Source organism: Vombatus ursinus, unplaced genomic scaffold, assembly GCF_900497805.2.
Source record: "Vombatus ursinus unplaced genomic scaffold, bare-nosed wombat genome assembly UNPS02014807.1, whole genome shotgun sequence".
NCBI classification, from domain to species: domain Eukaryota; kingdom Metazoa; phylum Chordata; class Mammalia; order Diprotodontia; family Vombatidae; genus Vombatus; species Vombatus ursinus.
This window is the reverse complement of record NW_020954585.1, coordinates 62,174,731-62,192,818: the sequence shown is the minus strand read 5'-3', so window position 1 is coordinate 62,192,818 and position 18,088 is coordinate 62,174,731. Positions and strand designations below refer to the sequence as shown.

The 18,088-nt window shown below is 35.9% G+C and overlaps 1 protein-coding gene and 1 pseudogene across 4 annotated transcripts in view; one reads left to right on the top strand and one right to left on the bottom strand.

Moving 5' to 3' along the window:
• LOC114052384 (acyl-coenzyme A synthetase ACSM5, mitochondrial-like) overlaps nucleotides 1-18,088 on the top strand; it is a 66,364-nt gene that overhangs the window by 12,747 nt on the left and 35,529 nt on the right. The gene's annotated exons all lie outside the window — the stretch shown is intronic.
• On the bottom strand, nucleotides 7,810-8,620 carry LOC114052385 (annotated as a pseudogene).

Below are 18,088 nucleotides of genomic sequence, written 5' to 3'. Positions count from 1 at the left end.
ATAGATTCAGAATAAAAAAATTAAAACTATTTCAACTGTTGGCATGCTATTGGAGAAAGTGAACCATATCAGTGTTGGCATTCTTGCCATATATGAAACCAGCAGCCATAAGAAAAAATCATTTAAAGGAAAGGATGGTTCACAGATTCTCAGAGAGGCAAATAAATGAGCTGGCAGTGTTAGTTGCATCCAAAGGCAATGAAAAACATCAATTCAAGGTATAGCTGGTCATCTCTCTTTGCAGCACTCATTAGAAGTATTTGTAAAAAGACCACCATGAAAATAATTATAGCTTATGCACCAATATCTGCTCCAGATGATGAAGCAGAAAAATTCCATAAAGAAATCCATATGCTGCTCCAAATTAAAGCAATATATGTATAAATCAAGACTTCATTACCCCAGTATAAAGGTAGGCATGGGAATTGTAAAAACTACAATGGAAAATATTATACAGTATCAAGAAATCAAAGATTTGACAGCTACATGGAAGCCTAATAAGTATATGAATAATTTCTTCAAGAAATGAGAAGGCACTGAACATGGTGAGTGCCAAATAACATCATAGAAAATGGAACTGGGACCAGAACTGAATAGAAAAAATTTGATTTTCAAATACAAAACTGAAGAGGTAAACAGGAAAGAGAAAATCATAAGAGACTTATTAAGGTTGAACTGTTTACATTCCTGAATGGAAAGATGATATTTGTAACTCATTAGACCTTTGTCAGTATTAGGATAGTTGGAGGGAAAAAATGTATGTATGTATATATAGATATAGATAGATAGATAGATAGATAGATAGATAGATAGATAGATAGATAGATAGATAGATAGATAGAGTGCACAGGGTGAGTTGAAAATGAAGGGGTCATATCTGGAGAATAAAATTAAGGGGTGAGAGAGGATTATTCTAGGAGAAGGAGAAAGGGAAAGGTAGAACAGGGTAAATTATCTCACAAAAAAAAAACAGAAAAGAAAAGGCTCTTAACAGTGGAGGGGAAATGGGGGAAGGTGAGAGGGAATAAGTGAATCTTATTCTCATAGGATTTGACTTAAGGAGGGAATAACATACACACTCAATTGGTATGGAAATCTGTCTTACCCTACAGGATAATAAGGAGGGGAAGGGGACAAGAGAACAGGGGGATGATAGAGAGGAGGGCAGATTGGGAAAGGGAGTAATCAGAAGCAAATACTTCTGAGGAGGGACAGGGTGAAAAGAAAGAATAGAATAAATGGGGGAGGCAGGATAGGATTAAGGGAAATAGAGTTAGTTTTTCACAGCATGTCTACTATGGAAGTGTTTTGCATAACTGCACATATATAACCTATATTTAGTTGCTTGCCTTATCAATGAGGGTGGGTGGGGAGGGAGGAAGGGAGAAAATTTGGAACCCAAAGTTTTAAAAACACATGTTTAAAAAAAATGTTTTCACATGCAACTGGAAATAAGAAATACAGGAAATGGGGTACAGAAATCTATCCTGCCCTACAGGAAAATAGAAGAGGAAGGGGATAAGAGAAGGGGGTGGAGAGATAGAAGGGAAGGCAGACTAGGGGAAGGGGTATTCAGAATGCATGCCGTCTTGGGGTGAGGGGAGGGGTGAGATGGGGTGAAAATTTGGAACTCAAAATCTTTTGGAAGTAAATGTTGAAAACAAAAAAAAATTAAAAAATAAAATAATAAAATAAGAGTTAAAATTAAAAAAAAGAAAATTAAACTGGCAATAATATTAAGGAAAAGGAAATTTCTAGTTACCACCGTGCTAGTCACCTCCAAATTTGCTATTTGCATAGTCTGACCATTGACATTATAGAAAAGATAAAAATTAACATTAAGTTAGTAGGAAGAAAAAAGATGAAAATAAGATAGCAGACAATTGAATGAACTCCAACCTAACCATTTAAATAAGCTGTTGACCAAAAAAATAAGAAGAAAATGAATTAAGGAACAAATATCCACATGGATTTTCATCATTATTTATAAAAATATAACTGCTAGGATGCAACTACCACAATGAGGAGGACAAAAGAGCCTAGAAACTACATGAGTTCACAAACATTTAATGTTTTTGCCAACCTAAGATACATGTGCCCCAGAGCAATACTAATTTAGATTATATAAACTCATCTGCAAATTCTTCTAGAGGAGAATACTGAAAGATAATGAAAAGTATTCCTTCATAAAACATCAAATATAAGAATTAATACAAAGTTAGAAAAAAGAATAAAAATGAGAAAAAGACATGGCATACAATTAAAAAAAACTCAGCCCTGACTTATTTAAACAATATGTCAATAATGAAAGCTTGTTAAATTAAGAAAGAATATTAACATGGATCACAATAATTCCATACATATATTTCAATAAATAAATAGCCATAACAAGGACACCAAAAGAGACTTAAAAGGACATTAGTCAGCAAACACTTAACTTACCAGATACAGAAAAATGGCAGTCAAAGGTGAAATCAATCTAAAATAAAAAATTTGTAAACTCTTAAGGAAAAGGAGAATGAAAGATTAGGAGCATAGCCTCATAAAAGAAAGAGTAGTAGTAGAGGGTAAAGAAGATTAAAGAAAGCTTGGTGGAAGATACAACTAAGCAAAGTCATCCCAGGGTCATTGGAGGATGAAAATGGAAGGACAAAGAGAAAGAAAACAGAAAAGATCTGCAAAGATTTTTGTATTTAAAAAAATTTGCCATAAAGAACATTTGAACTACCACTTTTGGAGTCTAATGTCACAACTTCAGATATACAGATAGAGAAGGTAAAAATGACACTAGCTAAAATGAAGATGAGGAAAGTAGCTATTTTAGAATAAGTATATATAGAGAAAATCCATGTTAGAAGTGAAACAATTATGAGGATGGTGAGGCATCAATTCACAAATAATATGAAGAAGGGAATGATACAATGTGTATTGAAAAATATGAAACTTGGGGCAGCTAAGGTAGCTCAGTGAATAGAGTGCTGACCCTGGAGTCAGGAGAACTTGAGTTCAAATCTGGCCTCAGACACATGATAGTCATTAGCTGTGTGACCCTGGGTAAGTCACTTAACCCTGATTGCTTCAAAAAAAAATATGAAACTCAATACTGAAGAAGAGTGACCAAAAGAATATCAAGAATTACCAAACAATATGCCTATTTTCTCATCAATAGGAAATATTTATGAGAATCATTTATATGTATATAATCTTCAATTAAAATATTAGAAGAGAACAAACTTTTCCAAGTGATATTCCACAGGAAACCACACCTTTACCATTACAAATTGACTAAAAGTTGTCAAAAGTACAGATTCCACTGTTTGTATTATTAGTTGATTTTTGTAAAGCAATTGATTTGTTGGAATAAAATACTGTCTTAAAGGCTTTCTTCCATTAAAGTGTATCCCATTCATGTCTTAAAATCATTCAAGATTCCTTGAAAGAAATAACAAAAATAACCCAGTGTGAGGTTTCCATTAATTTATTTTTTTAAAGTCATTGATTTGTTGAAACAAAAAGACTCCTTAAAGGCTCTCTTCTAACAAAAGCCCTCCTTAAAAGGTCTCTTGTAATATCTATGTATTAAAAATCATTCAAGATTCCTTGAAAGGAATAACAAAAATTACCTTGTTCAATGACTTTTTAATTATAAGCATCTAGCAAGCCCTAAATCAGAGCAAAATCTATTTAAAAAGCATGTTCCTCACAGCATGAAGGTAATCCAGCACAAAGCCCAAGTTGAAAAGGGATACCCATGTGGATAGTGAGGTCCTTCAGATGCTGCTGTTTGTGGGTGACATTGTGCTTGTCACATGAGTCTAAGAACACTGTAGAGCCTCCTGGAAGAGATCTGTAGCCACTCAAAAGTATTTGGCTAACCAGCTATGCAGTAAAGACCAAGTAGATGAAGAATGTCTATAATCATTGTTATTCCATGTAATTGAATGGAAAACCTAAAAATCTTATCCATCAGGATATCTGAAACAGGCAGTACAAACAGACTATGAATTTGGTTCAGACATAAACACTTAAAAGAAGAGAGAGAACAGGCTAGATTGCTTTCAGGAAACTGCAAAAATTCCTTTGATGATCTCAAACTTTTTCCTTACATAAAGTTCCATCTCTTTAATATCAATATTCTACTGGTTGTCTTCTCATATATTTTCGTGGAAGCCAACCTTGGTCATCATTTCTCAGCATTCTGTTTCAATTTTTTTTTTGCTGTTATTTCTTGTTGTAGTTATTGTATATATTTTCCTGGTTCTATTTACTTGACCTTGCATCATTTCAAGTAAGTCTTCCTTTGTTTCACTGTCCTCACCATAGTCGCCATTTCTTACAACACAGTGGTATTACACTATATTCATGTCCAACAATTTCTTATGACAGACCCTGGATAACTATGTCATTTCCAGTTCTTTGCCACTACAAAAAAAAGTGCTACTATAAATACTACTATATTATTACTATAAATATTTTGCAGTACATGAGGCCTTTCTTTTTGTCATTGACCTTCTTGGATTATATGTGGTACAGCCAGCTCCTACTGACTAAGAGAACTAATTGTAAAATTTTCAGTGTGAGTATTTACACCTTAGAAATCAATAAATGCTACAAATCAGGACTTGATTTGTTCTTTTGGTAATTGTCTAGATTTTAAAAAGTGATGGAGAAAAATGTAAATTAAAACTAAAAATTGTATTGCACACATTTTTCTTTTAAGAAGATCTGGTTATTAAACAAAAATTTTCCCCAGTTTCCTGTTTTCCTTCTAATTTTGACTGCATTAGTTTTGTTAGTGCAAAAGCTTTTATTTTATTTCATGTAATCAAAGTTATCCATTTTACTTCTCATGATCCTCTCTATCTATTATTTAGCCATAAACTCTTCCCTTATCCACAAATCTGACAAGTATATTTTTTCATGCCCCCTAATTTACTTATATCACCCTTTATATCTAAATCCTTTATCCATTTTGACCTTATCTTGGTATATAAAATGAGATACTGGTCCATGCCTAGTTTCTACCAAAATACTTTCCGGTTTTCCCAGCAATTTGTGTCAAAGGTTGAGTTCTTACCCCCAAAACTTGGATCTTTGGGTTTATTAAACACTAGATTACTATGGTCCTTTCCTACTGTTTTTTGTGTACCTAATCTATCCCCTGATCCACCACTCTATTTCTTAGCCAGTACCAGATTGTTTTCATGATTACCATTTTGTAAAAATAGTTTCAAAATCTGGAACTACTAGGCTGTTGTCCTTCATATTTTTTCCATTGATTCTCTTCTTATTCTTGACCTTTTGTTTTTCTAGATGAATATTGTTATTCTTTTTTCTAGCTCTGATAGTTTGATTGGTATGGCACTGAACAAGTAAATTAACTTAAGTAGAATTGTAATTTATATTATATTGACTTGTCCATGAGCAATTAGTATTTTTCAGTTGTTTAGATCTGCCTTTATTTGTGTGAAAAGTGCTTTGTAATTTAATTGTCTTCATATAATCCTTGGGTTTGGCTTGGCAGATTGACTTTCAATTTTTTTGTATTGCCTGCAGTTATTTTATACGGAATTTATTTTTCTATCTCTTGCTGCTAGGTTTTGTTGGTAGTGTATAGAAATGTTGATGATTTATTTTGGTTTATTTTATATCCTCCAACTTTGCTGAAGTTGTTAATTGTTTCAAGTTAGTTTTTTAGGTGATTCTCTAGGCTTTTGTAAGTATACCATCATCATCTGCAAAGAGTGATGATTTTGTTTCCTCATTTCCTATTTTTATTTCTTCAATTTCTTTTTCATATCTAATTGCTATAGCTAGCATTTCTAGTACAATATTGAATAATAAGGGTAATAATGGGCATCTTTGTTTCACTGCTGATCTTATTGGGAAGGCTTCAAGTTCATTCCCATTACAGATAATGTTTGCTCTTAGTTTTAGATAGATATTACTTATCACTTTAAGAAAGACTCCATTGAGTCCTATGATTTCTAGTGTTTTTAATAGGAATGGATATTGCATTTTGTCAAAGGCCTTTTCTGCATCTATTGATACAGTCATGTGATTTTTGTTGTTTTTGTTATTGATGTGGTCAATTATACAGATAGTTTTCCTAATATTGAATCAGCTCTGCATTCCTGGTATTAATTCCACCTGGTCATAGTATATGATCTTTGTGATATATTGCTGGAATCTCCTTGCTAGTAATTTATTTAAATTTTTTGCATCAATATGCATTAAGGAAATTGATCTATAGTTTTCTTTCTCTGTCTTTGTTCTCACTACAATAGGTATCAAAACCATATTTATGTCATAAAAGGAATTTGGTAGGACTCCTTTACCTATTTTTTTTGTCAAATAGTTTATATTGGGATTATTTGTTCTTTAAATATTTGCTAAAATTCACTTGGGGAAGCTAGGTGGCACAGTGGATAGAGCACCTTGACTGGAGTCAGGAAGACTCTCTTCCTAAGTTTAAATCTGGCCTCAGACACTTTCTATCTGTGTGACCCTAATGCAAACAGAGTAAAATGATAAGTAGTATCTATCTAAAACCAAGGATAAGCATTATCTGTAACAGGGATAAACTAGAAGCCTTCCCAATAAGATCAGGGGTGAAGCAAGGATGCCCATTATCACCTGTTTCATTCCATCTTATTTTCTACTGCTTATCCTTTTCTCTCTCTCTTTTTACCCTGTCTCTCCTCTAAGGTCTGTTTTGCTTCTAATCACTCCCTTCTTTTATCATCCCTTCTTTCCCTTATCCCTTTCCCATCCTATTTTCTTGTCAGGTAGAATAGATTTCTATTACCAATCCACATTTTTTGAGACTTTGTGACTGTTTTGACTTCATTACCTTCTTCTGAGTTTGTGTCTTGATTTTCCCTACCACCGTAGTAGCTTTTTTATGATTAGAGCTTGTTTTTGTTCTATGCTCATTTTTCTACCCTACTTCATGATTTTGAACTTTATGTTAAAGATGGGCTCTGTTCCTAGAATGAGAAGGGACCACTGTCTCAAACTTTAGGCTTTTTCATGTTGCTGTTTTCAGAACTAGTTCTGGGGGTCTGCAAGTTTTTGGTGCTTCCAAGGTGGTCTGATCTGGGGAGAAGTGTGGTCACTGTTCTCCTGGTCTGCACTCTGGTCCTTAACCCAGGAAGGACCCCTGATCCCTATGGCTGCAATCAATACTGCTCCTCAGGGCCCCTACTCCTTTGGAACTAGAAGTAATACTGTTCCTTAGAGTCCCTGATCCCTTGTGACCAAAAGTGATAATGGCCCTCGGAGCTTCCACTCCCTCTTGATCAAAAGTGCTCCTTTCTGCCCAGAAGTGGGTATAAGCAACAGAGTTGCCAAACAGCATCTTGTCCTGCGTCCAGTACTAGAAAAGGGCTCTCCTGACCATTTACCAGGTCTCTTTCTGACCATTTGCCAGATCCTCTTACCATCTCTGGCTTGAGAGCTCCTAAAGCTGCTACTGCTTCTGTCACCACCACCCAGTCCCACCATTGGTGTTTCATACATGTGGACTTCAGAATAGTCTCCATCTCTGTGTCACAAATCTCTCTTTCCAACCTCCTAAGTCATCTTGTGCTGGAAGAACGTCTTCCTCTGATCTTTTGTTGGCTTTACCACTCTAGAATTTGATTTGAGGCATTGTTTTAAGGTTGTTTAGAGGTGAATGTTGGGAAAGGCTAGATGAATGTTTCTCTACTCTGCAACCTTGGCTCCCACCTTAAGAGATTTTTAAAAACCCAGAAGCTGAATTTTTTTTTGTCAATATCCAACTTTATTGCTATCTAGTTCTCTGTCAATTTCAGAAGCATAGAAAAACAACAGTAAAGGAGTGAGTTACAAAAAGGAAAGCTGGCCAGTGGGATCAGTTTGGGGGTCAGTGGTAGGTTAGGAGCTTCTCTTGGAAGGGAGGATGGTGTCTAGCTCATAGATGCCATCTTTGTTGATGATTCAGACACTGAAGGATGGTAAGTTCAGGATGAAGCGCTTCTGGTGCTCTTCCAGACATTTCTCTGGGAACTCTACTACCTCCTCATGTGTGATATTTGGTTTGTAATAATGATCTAGGATGCTGAAGGTCAAGAAGGCACCATAACCATGGGCTGCAAATGGAGCTTTGGCTAGGGCTGCCAGGTAGTCCATATAGTGCAGTGCAGGTCCTTCATGCTCATCATAGCCGGCCAACAGGAGGTTGACATGGTATGGGGTCCAACTCTAGAGGTAATCAACCAGATTTCAAAGTTAGCTGCTACTGAAGGAGACAATTCATACCCACTGTGTATCTTGTAGAGCTGTACATTTTTCTGAATGTATTCAGCAAACTACACAGTGTCTCCAGCCTCTCCAACACACAGAAGTAAGATCTTCTCACTCACCTTAAACATCTTGTCATGATCGTCCTTCATCTGGACAATGTTGCTGGCAGCCATGCAGTCGAAGCCACCAAGATGTAGTCGGGGCACTGAATGCTGATAAGGTATTCCATGGTGAGCAGCGGCACAGGAAGTGTCGAAGCTCAGGTTGGGCCTGCCTGTGGTTCTTTCTCACTGCAGCTCACCAGTGAGACTCAAAAGCTGAAATTTTAATTTCATACCAGGCAACAGTAAAGATTCGAAGTGTCAAAGCTAAAGAAGGAAAAGACATTTTGCTTAAAGGTATTATATAGACAGTGAAACAACATCATTATTAAATACATATTTACTATGGTATCATATGCTGAAAGCTGGAAAATACCTTAGAAGTGATTGACTTCAATCACTTCAATCACAAATTGACTTTTTTTTTCTTTTGGTATAGCTATAATTTTTAGTTGGTCAGTCAACAAGCATTTATTAAGCTCTTACACAAGCAAAAAGAAAGATAGTTGCTGCCCTTAGGAAGCTTACATTCTAGTGAGCGAAGAGAACAAATAAAAGAAGGGCTCAAAAAAAAGGAAGGGATAGGAAGAAAGTACCCAGGTAGAGTCATGGCAGTTAAGTCCAGAGAACTTAGGGATAATCATTGTGTCCTTTTTGCAAAATGAAGTTTCTAGGAACTCATCAATGGGAGAAGGGACCAGAAGTAGTGGAGTGGAGTCATGAGGCAGCTGAGAAGAGGAGGCTAAGTCTGGAGAATGAGAGATGGCTCGTATGGCTTCTTTTTCCAAAATGGAAGCTCCAGAAAGACCTCACCAATAAAAGGAGTCTTTATTCCATTATATTGAGCCTAAATCTAACTTTCTGAACTTCAACTCATTGCAGGTGTATGCTGGTAAATATTTTTAAAATGGCTCCTCTCCTTTAATATGTGTCCCCTAAACACTTGGAGGTTTAGTCTGTATTATCAACATTTTGCCATCATTTTGTTAAGACTCAATGATCAACAAAACAATAAATCAAGCTCTGATCGATAGCATTTGCTAATTTCCAAAGTATAAATGCTTACACTGAAAATTTAACATTCAGCTCTTTCCAGTCAGGTTGAGCTGGCTCGAGAACAAGAAAAGCAAATCTAATCTCTCTTCAATCCAATTCATCAAGCATTTACCACGTGTAAGGTGCGGGAAAAGATATGGGGATACATAACCAAAAGTTTAAAAATCCCCACCTTGAAAAAGCTCATGTTCCACTGTAGAAAGATAACATATACACAGATGAATAAATTCAAGAAAATTTGAGTCATATTTTCTGACATGTTTTTCACCATACTCCTGTGTGCCAACTTCAACATTAAGGTCATTATATATTAAAGTATATTTTATCTTGGTTTGCAGTATCTTGCTAAATTCTTCAAAGAATTTCTCTCTTTCTCCTTTATGAAGCATTGTTGGATAGAGTACTGGGCCTGGAATCAGGAAGTCCCTTGTTTAAATTCAACCTCAGATACTTACTAGCTGTGAGACCCTGGGCAAGCCACCTAACTTCTATTTGCCTCAGTTTTCTCAACTGTAAAATGTGGATAATAATAGTGCCTACATTCCACAGTTGTTGTAAGGATGAAATGAGATATTTATTTTTAAGAATAAGCATTTAGTACAGTGTCTGACACATAGTAGGTGCTGCATAAATGCTTACTTCATTCCCCTTATCAAAAACAGATGTTATACCTCATCTAAGCTGAAATAATCTTTACAGTCATCTTTTATTCATGCTTATCACAAGCACTACAAGATGAAATGATCAATTGTTCCCCAAAAAAACATATTTCTTATTGCTTTGGGGCAACTCTACCAAATCCTTTGTCTAACAATCCATACAAAATCTGTAAGCCAGCCAGACATTTAGCTATAATTTCCTTTTGTCTTCTGCTTTTATTTATCATTAGAATATCAATATTGATATAGTTTTGATTTTGCAAATATGTTAATTCATTGGTCAGTAAGTAATTATTATACATTTAGAGTATGAACAGCCAACTTAATGTTTATAGTTTGTTTTAAAACTGTGATTAATTCTCAAGACCCTTTTCCCCTTTTATCTGCCACTCCATCCTTATTGTTGTGCAAGCAAAAGGATGCCACTCAAGACCAAGAGTCATTTCTTATTTTTTTTCTTGGGTTACCATGAGCAAATAATTCATCACTTACTGGTAACAAATCTCTCCATGTGTAGTTATGTTGGTAATGAGATGATAGTCTGTTTCTGGGATTCTACTTGCAGCCTTTACATCTTAAGAGACCTTGACAGAGTTTACACTCTCCTGACATGGTTTCTAAGAACCTAGGGTTACTTCCATGCCATGATAAAATATCAGAGTAGGACCCTGTAAGACTATTAATCTTGTAGTCCATTAAAAGCCCAGATCATTTTCACCTGAACTCTTGTTTAGTCATGTCCTTTCCATCCTTTACCCGGATAGTTGACTTCTCTAAACTCAAGTGTGGGATTTTCTACCTATCTCTGGTGACTTTCATCTTTGGCTCCAGTTTTTTATTTACCATGTTTTTCTACCCTTTAAATTCTTAAAGACATTTGCATAACTCCATTTTCTCTCTTGTCTATTTATATGTCTCACACAGAAACCATATGTAGTGCCTGCTGGGACTCATAGAGGCTCAGAGTGCCAACCCCTCCCACCTCTGTATCCAGCTGAATGGTTCTATAGTAGGTTTATTGCTCTGAGGTTGCCTAACTTCTCAACAATGAAAGTAGGTTCCCTAGTTCTCACATTGATTGATTCATTATTCCTACCCTGGATACTTCAGGGGAAGTTGCTACTTGTAAAGTTGTTAATTATAGAAATGGTTACGGCTCAAAGTTTAAGATTTTCTCCATCAAACGGTGTGGGGAATGGGGAATAAAAAAGTATCTAAGGTATAAATATGAATCAGTTATGTAACAGGTTGTTTATTCCAACACAGAAAAGGGAATGCTGAGCAACAAAGAATCATAAACTGACTAAAACAAAATCTAGTGACTTATTACTACTAATGCAATCCATTGGAAGACTAATTTCTTTTTTTTTTTGTTTGCTTGTTTTTTAGGCAATTGGGGTTAAGTGACTTGCCCAGGTTCACACAGCTAGTAAGTGTCAAGTGTTTGGTTTAAGGCTGGATTAGAACTCAGGTCCTCCTGACTCCAAGGCCAGAGCTCTATCCATTGTGCCACCTAGCTGCCCCCTGGAAGACTAATTTCACTACTAGTACAATCAGTTGGAGGCTAATAGTTAAGGCTCCATAGAATACAGTGTTTACGAGGCAGCTAGTCATTTTTTATTTCTCCTCTGCACTGGCATTATCCAATCAAACAGCCAAGCAGTATCCAAATGGACCTTTCTTTTGTGGGAGCATTTCCCTCTGATGCCAATCCTTTTCTTGTTACATGGCCAATCTTGCTACTGCTGCTGCCATAAACACAACTACATTGCTAAAACTTGTCACTAGCAACAGTGACAAAACTCTTGTCACCAGTGCTTACAGATTTCCCAGGACTTTTTGATGCTTGGAAGATATATGCTAGAGGAAAGGAGAAACAAAAGGAGAGGCAAAGGATCCAGGAGCCTCCTATACAAGCCCAGTTGAGTAAGTCCATGCTCCACATGGGGAGTGGGCCAGAGGTCCCTGGATTCACCATAATGCTGGTGTAGGAAAGAACTCCTTCTTCTACCTCCTCATTGGAGTCTCTTTTTGTCTCCTCAAAAGCTGGCCCCCAAAAGCAGCTGGCCAGAAGCCACCTCTTCTACCAGGTGTATCCATGTCATCTACTTTTCCAGTTTAGAAATCAGTGGGAGACTTCCAATGCCAAGATAGAGGATTGAGGAAGGAATCCCATGAAGCCACTCCCAAATTCTCTTCCAAACAACTAGAAAACTGCCTCAGAATTGATCTGAGAGTAGAGAGGTAACTTACCAGCACAGCAGGAAAGATCTGTCTTATTCGGGTGGAGGGGAGCAAGGTCCAAGAGCAGCAGCAGCCTCCAGCCTCACAGCAGGGGTGAGGCCCAAGCCTGGGGAAACCCACTTGTGAGGCCCCATCTTTCTGTAAACCAGCAGCCCCCTAGGTAAGTGAGCAATCTGTGCAGCTCAGCAAGGTCCCACACCAACAACCCCACCCCCAGCACAAACTACCAGCAAGGCCTCGACCTCAGTGCTGACCAGTAGTGAAGCCCTGCCCTGGGGCTGGCCAACAGCAAGACCCTGCTCCTAGAGCCTGCCAGCAGAGACCCTGTTTCCACAGCAACCCAGAAGCAGGGCCCCATCCCAGGGCAGACCAGCAGCTAAACTCCATAACGAAGGGAGGCCCACAAGGAGTCTCCATCCCCAATACAAGCCAGAAGGGTAACCAATCCTCCAGTGAAAGCAAACCCTGAAGCCCAGTGAAAGCCAGCAATAAGATCCTGGGCTCCAGCACAAAAAGCTTGGGACAGTGCAGGACCGGAACCCCATTCTCACATAAAAACACCAAATCACAAAAAAGGCAGAAAAATGAGCAACCCCCCCACCCCCCCCCCAAAAAAAAGAACTTGACCATGGAAAGATAGTATGGTGACAGGAAGGATTAAGGCGTAAACTTAGAAGAGGACAGTAGTGTCAAAATGGCTACATGTAAAGCCTCAAAGAAAAATGTAATTTGGTCTCAGGTCCAAAAAGAATTCCTGGAGGAGCTTAAAAAGGATTTTAAAAAGCAAATTAGAGAAGTAGAAGAAAAACTAGGAAAAGAAATGAGAGTAATGCAAAAGAATCATGAAAAAAAGAGTCTATAGCATGGGAAAAGATATACAAAAATTTACTGAGGAAAATAACTCCTTAAAAAATAGAATTGGTCAAATAGAAAAGGAAGTACACAAAAGCTCACTGAAGAAAATAATTCCTTAAAAATTAGAACTGAGCAAGTAGAAGCTAATGACTCTATGAGACATCAGGATACAATAAAAACAAAATAAAACAAGTAAAAAATAGAAGAAAATGTCAAATTTCTCATTGGAAAAACAACTGACCTAGAAAACAGATTCAGGAGAGATAATATAAGAATTATTGAACTATCTGAAAGCCATGATCAAAAAAAAAAACTTAGACAACATCTTTCAAGAAATTATCAAAGAAAACTTCCCTGATATATTAGAACCGGAAGGCAAACTGAAAATTGAAAGAATCCACCAATCACCACCTGAAAGAGATCCTAAAATAAAAACTTCCAGGAACATCATAACCAAATTCCAGAGCTCACAGATCAAGGAAAAAGTACTGTAAGTAGACAAAAAGAAGTAATTCAAATATCTTGGAGCTACAGTCAGGATTAAACAGGATTTGACAGTTTCCACATTAAAGAACTGGAGAGCTTGGAAAATGAAATAACTGAAGGTAAAGGAGTTAGAATTACAGCCAACAATCACCTACCCAACAAAACTGAATATAATCTTTCAGAGGAAAAAATGCCAATTTAATGAAATGGAGAACTTTCAAGCATTCCTAATTAAAAGACCAGAGTGGACTAAAAAATTTGACTTCCAAATACAAGACTCAAGGGAAACACAAAAAGGTAAAAAAGAAAGAAAGAAAGAAAGAAGGAAACTAGAAAGAGGAAAATATAAGAAATTTAATAAGGGTAATCTATATATTTCTATATGGCAAGATAATATTTGTAACTCTTATGAACTTTATTACTATGTGAGCAATTAGAAAGAATATATATATATGAAACTGGTGTGGATATAAGGTGACTTTAATGAGATGATACCCAAAAATAAATAAATAAATAAATAAAGGGATGAGAAAGAAAATTGCACTGGAAGAAGAAAGAGGGAGAAGACTGAATGGGGTAAATTAGCCCATATAAAAGAAGCATGAAGGAGCTATTATAATGGAAGGGAACATGGGGAGATGGTGGTTAAAGCTTAAACCTTACTCTCATCAAAATTGGCTGAAAGAGGGAATAATATACGCACTCAGCTGGATACAGAAATCCATCTTACCCTATAAGAAGTAAAAAGGGACAGGGATCGTAAAAGAGGGTCTTCCTTCTATTAATAGATAATAGAAGGGGAATGATAAAAGGGAAGGTAGATTGGGGAAGGCAGTGATCAAAAGTAAAACACTTATCAGGAGGGAAAGGGTAGCAGGTAAGGAAAAGAAGGGGGATAAACAAAGAAAAAATAGCATGGAAGGAAATACATAGTTATCATAACTATAAATGTGAATTAAATGAACTCACCCATAAAATGGAAGTGGGTAGAAGAATGGATTAAAAACCAGAATCCTACAATATGTTGCTCACAATAAATACATTTGAAGCAGAGAGATACACACAGGGTAAAAGTGAGGGACTGGAGCGGAATTTATTATGCTTTGACTGAAGCAAAGAAGCAGGGGTAGCAATCATGATCTCTGACAAAGCAAAAGCAAAAATAGATCTTATTAAAAGAGATAAGGAAAGAAACTATATATCTTGCTGAAAAGTACCATAGACAATGAAGTCAATAAGATTAAACATATATACACCAAATGGTATAGCACCTAAATTTTTGAAGAAGTAGAATGAGTTACAGGAGGAAATAGATAATAAAACTATACTGGGGGGGGACCTCAACTTTCCCTTCTCAGAACTAGATAAATTTCACAAAAAAAATTAACGAAAAAGAAGTTAAAATGGTGAATAAAATTCTGGAAAAGTTAGATATGATAGATCTCTGGAGAAAACAGAATGGGAATAGAAAGGAATATACCTTTTTCTCAGCAGTACATGGCACCTACACAAAAATTGACCATGTATTAGGACTTAAAAACCTCACAACCAAATGCAGAAAAGCAAAAATAGTAAACACAGCCTTTTCAGATCATAATGTGATAAAAATTACGTTCAATAATGGACAATGAAAAAAGAGATTAAAATTTAATTGGAAACTAAATAATCTAAGCCTAAAAAAATAAGTGGGCCAAAGAACAAATCATAGAAACAATCAATGATTTAATTAAATAAAATGTTAACAATGAAACAACATGCCAATATTTATGGGATGTAGCCAAAGCAATACTTAGGGAAAAAATTATATATCTAATTGCTTACATCAATAAAACAGAGAAAAAGCAGATCAATGAATTGGGTATGCAACTAAAAAAAAACTAGAAAAAGAACAAATTAAAAATCTCCAATTAAATACCAAATTGGGAATCCTGAAAATCAAAGGAGAGATTAATAAAACTGAAAGTAAAAAAATCATTGAACTAATAAATAATACTAGAAGCTGGTTTTATGGAAAAAAACAATAAAATAGATAAACCAATAGTTAATTTGATCTAAAAAAGGAAAGAAGAAAACCAATCCACTAGTAGCATAAATGAAAGGGGTGAATTCACTAAATGAAGAGAAAATCAAAGCAATTGTTAGGAGCTATCTTACCCAATTACATGCCAATAAATTTGACAATCTAAATGAAATGGATGAATATCTACCAAAAAAAATTATCCAGGTTAACAAAAGAAGAAATAAAATACTTAAATAACTCAATCTTAGAAAAAGAAATTGAACAAGCCATCAATGAACTAAGAAAAACTAAGAAAAACTCCCCAGGACCAGATGGATTCACAAGCAAATTCTACCAAACATTTAAAGAACAATTAATCTCAATACTATTTGGAAAAATAGGTGAAGAAGGAGTCCTACCAAATTCCTTTCATGACACAAATATAGTGCTGATACCTAAACCAGGAAGACCCAAAACAGAGAAAGAAAATTATAGACCAATTTCCCTAATGAATATTGATGCAAAAAAATTTAAATAAAATATTAGCAAAGAGATTATAGCAAAATATCACAAGGATTATACAAGGACCAGGTAGGATTTATACCAGGAATGCAGGGCTGGTTCAATATTAGGAAAACTATTAGCATAATTGACCATATCAATAACAAAGCCAACAGAAATCATATGATTATCTCAATAGATGCAGAAAAAGCCATTGACACAATATGGCACCCATTCCTATTAAAAAACACTAGTAATATCTAAACTAAAACCATCAGCAAACATTATCTATAATGAGGATAAGTTAGAAACCTTCCCAATACAATCAAGTGTGAAATAAGAATGCCCATTATCAGCCTAATTGTTTAATATTGCACTAGAAATGTTAATTATAGCAATAAGAGAAGAAAAAGAAATTAAAAGAATTAGAACAGGCAAGGAGGAAACAAAACTATCACTCTTTGAAGATGATATGATGGTATACTTAGAAAACCCTAGAGAATCAACTAAAAAACTACTTAAAATTACTAACTTTAGCAGCAGACCCATCCATGTCTACACATCACATGCAGCTCTTCTCCGTATCTTCTCTTCAATCTACTACCCAACATATTAGAATCCATCCTCACTTTCTCCTGATTATACTTGTATCTCTTCAGGATACAATTAAAGGACTCAGGATATCCATCCTTTATCCTTTACGCTTACTACATAACCAGCTCATCGTCTCTTCTAATCATACATTTGTTAAATCACATCTTTTATTCATTTTTTTACTCAAAGTCTCTCACTGACTATATATTGCCATTAGCTCACAACTGCCTATATGCCTCTCCATTGTCCTCTATGTGATGAACATTTTCAATATTCAGAGATTGTTGTGTTCCATGACTTGCAGCTATATGGAAACTCTGATAGAATGTTGATATTTAAAAGATGGCCCTTTGTTTGTAGGGGTATCTCAGAATTTTGTAGTTTCTTCAAGGTATTCCCTGCTTTCCTCATACTCTTTTGTTCTGGCCTGACTCATTGTCTATTTGTATTGACTTTCCTAGATATATTGTACAGACATATATTTTGATGGAAAACCTCTAGAGCTTGACCAACAAGCTCTAGAGGTTTTCCATCAAAATACATGTCATCATCTAGGCAGCAGATCCACTTGGTCCTACCTGTGTGGATTGCCAATGGTCAGATCAACCTCTTAAGAGTGCTTTTGAGTGCTTACCTCTCTTCCAGAAGGCTCTGCAATATTCTAGGAATTGGTGCAACCAGAACATAAACACAGTAGGATCATCTGAAGGACCTCACTGTGCACAGAGAATCCCTCTTTAAGTTTGAATCTGTGCTGGACTTCTTTAATCACAGTGGCAAATAACTTTGGCAAGCATATATCTCTCTGGTTTATGTCTTTTCTAATTTATGACCAGAGGGTCATTGAACTGGGTTATTTCTGTTGTTTTATCTTACAAGGAATCATGAATGATTTTGATGTACAGATAGGACTTTAAGTGAGCATTCAGTTCTACAAACCAAATGCATTTTCCTAATCAACAAATAATAAGCATGAGGGATATGAATCCAGTGGTATGATGTGGCAGCCAAAAAAAATTAATGTGATCTTGGTCTGCATTAAGAGGAGTATAGCTTTCAGAAATAGGGAGGTGATAGTTACATTGTACACTGCCCTTGTCAGACCTCATCTGGAATATTGTGTTCAGTTCCGGGTACCACAGTCAATAGTGTTAAATACTGTAGAGAGGTCAAGGGGGATAAAGATTGAGAAAAGACCATCAGATTTGGTCGTTAATAGATCACTGGTAAGCTTGGAGAGGTTTTAGTTTTAGTTAAAACAATGATGTTGGAAGTCAGTTTGCAAGGGGTCAAAAAGTGAATGTGAAATGAAAAAAAAAGACAGA